Raw genomic sequence first — 7,920 nt, 5'->3', positions numbered from 1 at the left:
TTGATTTTAATTTAAAATTTCAAAAATTTTTAAGATCTCATATTCTTTATTTTACTCAAAATTTATTAGTGATTAATGATTATTTAAAAATCCGTCTTTGCATCTTGCACTCATGATTTTGAAATTTTTAAACTTTAGTTTTTCAAGATATTATTATTTGAGTTTTTAAATTTTTACGCAAAATATAAAAAGCTAAAATTCTCACTAATTTTTAGTAGTTCTTTCCAAATTTCTAAGTTTGAACCTTAAATTTTCCAACAAAATTATTAGTTTTGTCAAAAACTTCAAAAAATTTTAACTTTATGCAATTTCTTTTTAATTAAAAATCTAAACACTCAATTTAAAATTAAACATCGTCTTTAAACTAAAGCTCTTTATTCCTGTGTGAATAATTATAAACATACTGAAATCTTTTTAATTTAAAGATTTCTAAATTTAATCTGTCTTTTTAATTGCAATTTTGCGTCATACTCAAAATTCCACAATTTTAATTTTCTTTTTAAAATCAAGGGTCGACACTAGAAATCCCCAATTCGATGAGTCAAATTTCCCTACGCTCGATTTTAATTCAACTAACAAAACTGAAACGACACTCTTTATCGAGAAAATAAAGTTGTTTAGTGGTCGCAAACCTTCTATTTAGGCCCCCTGAAATATGCCACTTTCATTTTTATAAAGAATTTGAGATGACTTTCAAGATTTTATAAGCTGCGTCAATTACGATAAAGGGTTATTGGCAATAAACTTTACAAACACTAAAGTTTTTTGTGATAATTCATATTTACAAGCGCTAATGACTCAAAAACGTATAAGAAAGTGGCTGAATTTATGAGAGATAAAATTCCGGATTTGTGAGAACTAAAAAATTCGCTAGTTATTTTTGATAGCACAATGTAGTAGCTTACTTTTCTCGTTAAAACAGGAATTTCTTCTTAAATCGCTTGGTAAAAGAGCTTTTATGTTAATTCACATTAGACAATACCAACATAAGTAGAATACTTCGCACAAAATCATAAGTTGCTTTCATGAAACTTTTCTCATACCGTTTTCAATTATTTGAAGTGAATATTCCCTTCTTTGCAAAGCTCCGTGAAAGCTGCGAGTAATCAAAACTTGCACAACAAAGATCGAATTTTTGCAAAATATATATCCATTTCCGGGCTTAACTACCCGAATCAGAAGTTGGACTGTTTAAACTTTATCTATCGAACAATTATAGAAAGTTCATAAAATTGCCCGGTTTCAATTTGCCAATATTGACACACCTAAATTATTCCGGAAACAATATAAAACTTTAAAAGTTTGTTATTGAAAAAATGCAAAGTTGCAAATTAAAACGGGATTTGTACGCCTTCACACTTTAGTTAACTAGACCAGAAACGGTGCTGAAATCCTATCGAAAATGTTTTTTAGAAATTATGGGGGGGCTCGCAGCTATGCCGCTCGTTAACTGGAATTGATGACAACTTGAAGAACACTGCACCAAAAATTAACCAGTTTCTTAAGTTCCACTTTGCAATAATAAAACGTTCGCAAAGCAAGGGTGAAAGAAACTTTGGCCGCCTTTTATACAATGTGTTCCGAGTTTGTCCCGAATTTAATAGAATAACTCAATAAACCATAAAGTTTCGTGAAAAATGTTTACGCTTTCACCAGCAAACTAAACAAATTTACTCCGATACGTCCAAAAAGATTTTTATGTGATATAAAAGGAATTGTTTGCTCTAATGACTGGCAGAAGATAAAAATGATGAGTAATTCGCCTTTGTGTGGCATTTTATTCCATTAGTGTTATTAGGGCGTCAAATTGTACTGGTTGCATTATTAATCGAATTAATTTCTCAAAGGAGAAATGTCTTAATCGAGTTACAAGTTTCTTCTCAATCTAGCTGTGATAAGATATTAATCGAGGTAAAAACTAGAGTTTCTACAAAAAACATTTTTTGGGCCAAGAATGTGAGTCCAAAACGAGTGGGAGGAGGATTTTACGTTTGTTTGATTGATGCTCGTCCGATTTTTATCCAGACTAGACGGACTACAATAAACGTAATAAATGAGCACTTGGAGAAGCGACTAATGCCATTTAAAAGATCTCGTTTTGTTCACGAAGCTTTGCAACTGGATTAAAGTCTCATTTACCAGTCTTTGCATTTCAAAGAGATGACAACGGTCAGAGGGTCATTCAAGTCCAGGACATTAACTCCAATTACACACAACGGCCAAATTTTATAAGAAATCAGGTTTTTTATCAATTCTAACTTAAAAGAGTGAAATATGGAATTCGGAAAGCTCGCTGTAATGGAGCAGCCTTTCTCAAAGTCTTCTCCCCTGGGTTTTGGGGCACTTTGAAATCCATGTAGGATCCCTCTTTATATTCCCGACATGATGTATTTTAATCATACGTAGTGTCTTCCAAACTTTCTTCGCACTTTCCCGAAGGATTACTCAAAGCCTTTAAATAATCCCGACTGTTCTTTTCCACTCAAAATTTTGTTTAATTAAGGTGAAAGTCAACATTTATCTAAAACTGTCTTTGTGTGCATGACTACTAAAACCGAAATATCTCCATTTCCAGTCTACTATATGTAAAAAGGTCTTTGTTGATTCGATTTGTAAGTAATCGTGAGTTTGCAGAAGTCGGGCTAAATTTATTAAAGAGTTGTAAAGTTATTTGGCTCGGAAACCAGTGCATCAAAGAAAAGGAAAAATCTGAAAATTTCTACATGAACAAGTCGTTCTCAAAAATATTGAATCGCGCAACAAATTAAATTGCATGTGACCCGAAGGCGGATTCAAAGCCTGCCAAAACAGAATTTGAACAAGTCACTGAACCCAATTTCAGGTTTTCAGGACAACTTTTTTAATTGATGATAAGCCTGTGATTTCGTGTGGTGAAAGGTCACAACTGCTCTGAAAATTTTTCATGTTTCGATCGCTGACACCCCTGTGTTCATCATCAACTCTAATCTCCAAGTCGGTGTAAAAAATAGCGATTTTATTTTAATCCGAGTTGACAAGTGGACAATCGATGCCGCTCTCCGTCTTGACAAATTCCCCGCATCAGTTTTATTAAATTTAGCGAGAGATAAAAGGATACGAGCATCTGTTGCAATGACTCGCCTAATTTCTCATTTGCCCAGGTGGTTTACTGCGAATAAATGCAAGGCGAGCGACGGCAATTCATCAAAATGTATGAGGGAAGCCTTATTAAATTAGCGGGATTGCACTTATTTACGAAAGAAACTTTTTCGTTGTATCAAACTTGAAAAAAGTTTCAGTTTGTTTGATAAAAAAGGCCAAAGCTCACCTTGAAAGCTCACATAGCTGTCGAAATAGTCCAAAACACACAAACATTTCTAATTGGGATTTAAAGTTAAGGTCGCGGTCGCTTCAGTGCTACCAATAGACTGACACGAGTCGACGCCGTGCTCCCCGACGCCAGGCGTCCAAGGCGCCGGTGCGGTAATCCATAGCCACATTTTCAAATCACATGGAAGAAAATTAATTCAGCGACCGATAGAAAATTAACAGATTATTACAATCGCTTTAAGCTGATTTTATTTCAACCGCAAGGTTTGGGTAAAAGCATCGAGTTATATTTTCTAATTTACTGGTTTAACAAGATGCACTCAGAAAATAGTTTCTTTTTGTTTACTAAATTATGGTTTCCCTCGGCATCGATTTGGAAGTTTTGTGATTCCGTGCCGGAATGAGGTTTTACGTTGCATGTTCCCAACTTCATCATTTGACCGAAACTTTTTTCCTGAAAAATTCTTTCACAAGTCCAAACAATGAAAATCGGATGGAGCAAATCCGGGCAGAAGCTTAGAAGGATAGAACAAAAGCTATCACTTTTTTATAATCTATTCAAAACATTTTTTGATTTGCAAACATAAGTGTGGAGTTGTTAAGACTTCAACCACAATATTAAATTTTTAGCACACATTTTTCACTTTAAAGTCTCATATAATGGCACGAAATAGCCTCACATTACATAAAATGTTTGCAGAATATAAAGCTCTACGGTTTCTAAGATATTCAAGTTTGCTTGTTATATTTCTATTTTATTCTTTATTGTTTCCATACTTCGTGAAATATACGAGTTTTTATTTCTGCCTCAAAACAAAGTCAATAAAGAAACTTTTATACGCTTAGAAAAGTGTTTTAATTAACGTTGTTTTGTTCGAGCGATGTGTATTTTCTATGCATATAGAAATGAGAATTTACATTTAATAAATACAAATTTGATTTTGTGTGCAACCGTGCAAATAAAAAATAAAAAATTTCAGCGAGAGATTGCAGACATTCGATCGTTTTCCCAAGGCACCCGCTTTCGTTCCTTATTTAGAGAAACAAATGTAAAAAGCACAGACCACAGACGGCATCTTTAAAGAACCATCTCGACAATCACTTAGTCTTAAAAGTATTAGCTGCATTTCCGGTTTGTGCAAGTTAGTCGGGTTTTTATCCCTTGCAAAAGATTAAAAACTTAGCTCAGATCAGCGTAATCCATTCGTAGACTCGCAATCTAATACCACTAAACATTTATAAATCACGATCTCGCATTTAATCGCCTCAATTTTACGAAATTTCTGTTTCGCTACACAAATATTTTCTCAATCGTCTCGTCTCGTGTGAGAATTTTTTGAATCGGAAATTTCAGATTAGATGTGAAGGCGGCGAAACTCAGTTATAATTAATACTGTTGCCGGGCTGGAAACAATATTGTGAGGATATATTTCCAGCGAGAACGAGTTTTCGTGAAAATGAGTTGTTCCAAATCTGTCGCTTTAGAAAATTCTTACACTGAATTTCGGGGTTTAGGTGTCGTTAAATGTCATAAATTTCCCGAAAGTTCGCTTAGAATTTATTCAGGCAAGAGTATTTCCACCTCTATATCGTGTCTATGTAGGGGCGAAATAATCATCAATAAAACACCGATTGAATATTGATTTATATCCCGATAAGCATAAGAAATAAAAAATTTAAACTCGAGCTACAACCAACGCAAAAATCCAATTTTACAAAATCCATTTGTGAAAAATTTTCCAGAATTATTTCACTCAGCATAACAAAACCAAGCGAATTGCTCTAAGGGTTCCCAATATTGATCGAACTTTGCTAACTTTGGGTTCCTAATAAATATGATAAAATTGTTTGAAACCACTAGATTTGATCACTCTGGGGCATAAATAAACCAAAATCGGATTAGTGGCCTCTGGTAGGTGGCAATCAAAGTTTAAAATGTCTATTGGGGGAAGAGGCGTTTGATAATTCAGTATTCTTACTGAAAAGCTCAGTGGCGCCCTCTCGCTGCTGAAAGCAGAAGAGGCGTAGTAAGCTTTAGAAGGTTTCAGGCTAAACAAAGCTGGAAATCGTTTCAGGTTGTTTGCATCTTTCGTTTTTCTTACTAGAAAATAAATTTAACAACAGCGTAAAAAGGAAATCAAAGGAAAAAAATTAATAAAAATAGTGCATAATTTAAAAGACACGAAATTTTGACGTGAAAGCTCTAAATATTCTTGCTGAAAAGTTTGGTAGCGCCCTCTCGATAATGAAAGCAGAAACATCGTAGTAAGCTTTAGAATGTTTCAAGATATACAAAGCTGTAAATCCTTCAGGATGTTTGCATTTTTTGTGTTTGTTTCAGAAAAATAAATTTAACAATAGTAAAGTTTAGATTCACGCATATTCATGTGATAATTAAGGTTGAAAAACGACAAAAATAGCTGAAAATTGCTGAAAAGTTTCGTCGTGCTCTCTCGCTACTGAAAGACAGAGCGGCGTAGTGATTTTAAGTCCTGAAAGTGTTGTTCGAGGATTTTAGACTAAACGAAGCCATGGATCGTTTCAGGTTGTTGTGCTTTTTTTGATTTTGTTTCAGAAATATATATATAAATTTAACATCAGCGAAGTTTAGATTCACGCATATTCATGTGAAAATTAAGATTGAAAAACGACAAAAATAGACATATTTAAAAAATATATATTAATAAATTATTGTTATTTATCATTATTATTAATGAATACTCTTGCTGAAAAACTCGGTATCGGCCTCTCGTTGCTGAAAGCAAAAGTGGCGTAGTGAGTTTCAGTCCTGAAAGTGGTATTTGGAAATTTCAGGCTAGACACAGCTGTAGATTGTTTCAGGTTGTACATTTTTGTTTTTGTTTAAGGAAAATAAATTTAACGTTAGTGAAGTTCAAGTTCATGCAAATTCATGTAAAAACTTAGGATGAGGAACGACAAAAATCGTGCATAATTGGAGAAAAAGAAATTTTGACGAGAAAGCTCATTATTTATGAATATCCTTGCTGAAAAGTTTGGTGGCGCCCTCTCGTTGCTGAAAGCTAGAGCGGTGTAGTGAGCTTCAGTTCTGAAAGGCGTTATTCAGACCTGACAGAGCTGTGGATTGTTTCAACTTGTTTTTGTTTATTTTAATTTCAAGAAAATAAATTTAACGGTTGCGAAGTTCAGGTTCATGCATATTTATGTATCAATCAAGGATAGGGAACGACAAAAAAAAGAGAAAAAATATTGACGAAAAAGCTCATTATTATTTTTGCGGATTTCAGGCTAAACACAGATGTAGATTCTTTCAGGTTGCGCATTTTTTTAGCGAAATTCAGGTTCATGCATTCAGCTCATTAATATTAATGAATTGCAGAAAAGTTTGGTGGCGCCCTCTCATTGCTGAAAGCTAGAGCGGCGTAGTGAGCTTCAGTCCTGGAAGTGTTGTTCAGAGGTTTCAGGCTAGACGGAGCTGTGGATTGTTTCAGCTGTACATTTTTTGTTTTTGTTTCAGGAAAATAAATTTAACGGTAGCGAAGTTCAGGTTCATGCATATTCATGTATCAATTAAGGATGGAGAACGACAAAAATAAAGTGCATAATTAGACTGAAAAGAAATTTGACGAGAAAGCTCATTATTATTTATGAATATTCAGTTGTTTTCTCATTAAATTATTTTTCGGCGGTTGAAGTTAATTTTCATAATTTTCGATGAAATTACATGTAAAAACGCGGTTGATTTTCATAATTAGTAAAAAGTTAATGAAGGAGAGGTCCTTGAAATAATTCTGATTGTTTCGCGGAGAGATGCTCTCCAAGTTTGGAGTGGAGGTAAGTTAACGCGGCCACAAGAAACCGATTCCCCATTCCGAGCCGTTAGATAGATAACAAGAATGTTAATTAATTTAAAAGTTTAAAGTTGTTTAAACTTTTCCTGATGAAACTTTCATTTAATAAAAAAACCATTAAACGTGGCACAATATTCAATTTGCGGCTTCGATTAAGAAACGATCGGGAAAGTAGCTCCCCCATGTTTGCACAACGATGGAAATTATTTCGTGTTCTTAATGCTAGGGCAAGTTTCCGGGATTCCTCGTCGCTGATTTCGCACTAATGTATGCGCCAACAGACCCAATGTGTTTATTTAAAGATTTAAATATATAAAGTATGTGTAATTCGATGAAAACCGCAAACAGACATTTGGGAAAAGCGTCACGAACTCGAATCCGATAACAAATAAAATATAGTTGGGACGTGGCGACCTCTACCATAACTCATACATATACACGACTACGTGCGAAATATGGATGCTTAAGACCATTCCAAATTGCCTATTCTGATTTTTACACCCCCTCCGCACTACTACACATCCATCATCGCGAGGGAATAGCAAAAACCTGAAAAATACTGAAAAAACACTTGCGCGCATATCGCTGAGATTTTATATAAAAACAAATGTCGTGCATAAAGTCCCGTGCTAATAATTAATGCCTTGTTTTGAGCTGATTGACAGTTAGGCATTTTGTCATTATCGCAAACACCTGAAAAATACTGAAAAAACAGTTGCGTGGATGTCGCTGGGGATTTTATCTAAAAACAAATGTCGTACATAAAGTCTCGTGTTAATTA

General features: G+C 34.2%; 1 protein-coding gene across 1 annotated transcript in view; it reads right to left on the bottom strand.

The window, feature by feature from the left end:
• The window catches only part of LOC123005331 (leucine-rich repeat-containing protein 24-like), a 38,396-nt gene extending 34,998 nt beyond the window's left edge, over positions 1-3,398 (bottom strand). Inside the window, exon 1 of the mRNA XM_044399020.1 lies at positions 3,308-3,398. The gene's annotated coding sequence lies outside the window, so the exon portion shown is untranslated. The remainder of the gene's footprint in view (positions 1-3,307) is intronic.
• Between the last annotated feature and the right edge of the window lie 4,522 nt (positions 3,399-7,920).

The sequence above is a fragment of the Tribolium madens genome, unplaced genomic scaffold, assembly GCF_015345945.1.
Source record: "Tribolium madens isolate multiple individuals breed KSU strain unplaced genomic scaffold, Tmad_KSU_1.1 Scaffold_20;HRSCAF=117;Tcas5.2_LG4, whole genome shotgun sequence".
Taxonomy (NCBI): Eukaryota; Metazoa; Arthropoda; class Insecta; order Coleoptera; family Tenebrionidae; genus Tribolium; species Tribolium madens.
Note: the sequence above shows the minus strand (reverse complement) of the source record. Positions and strands in the feature narration are given on the sequence as shown.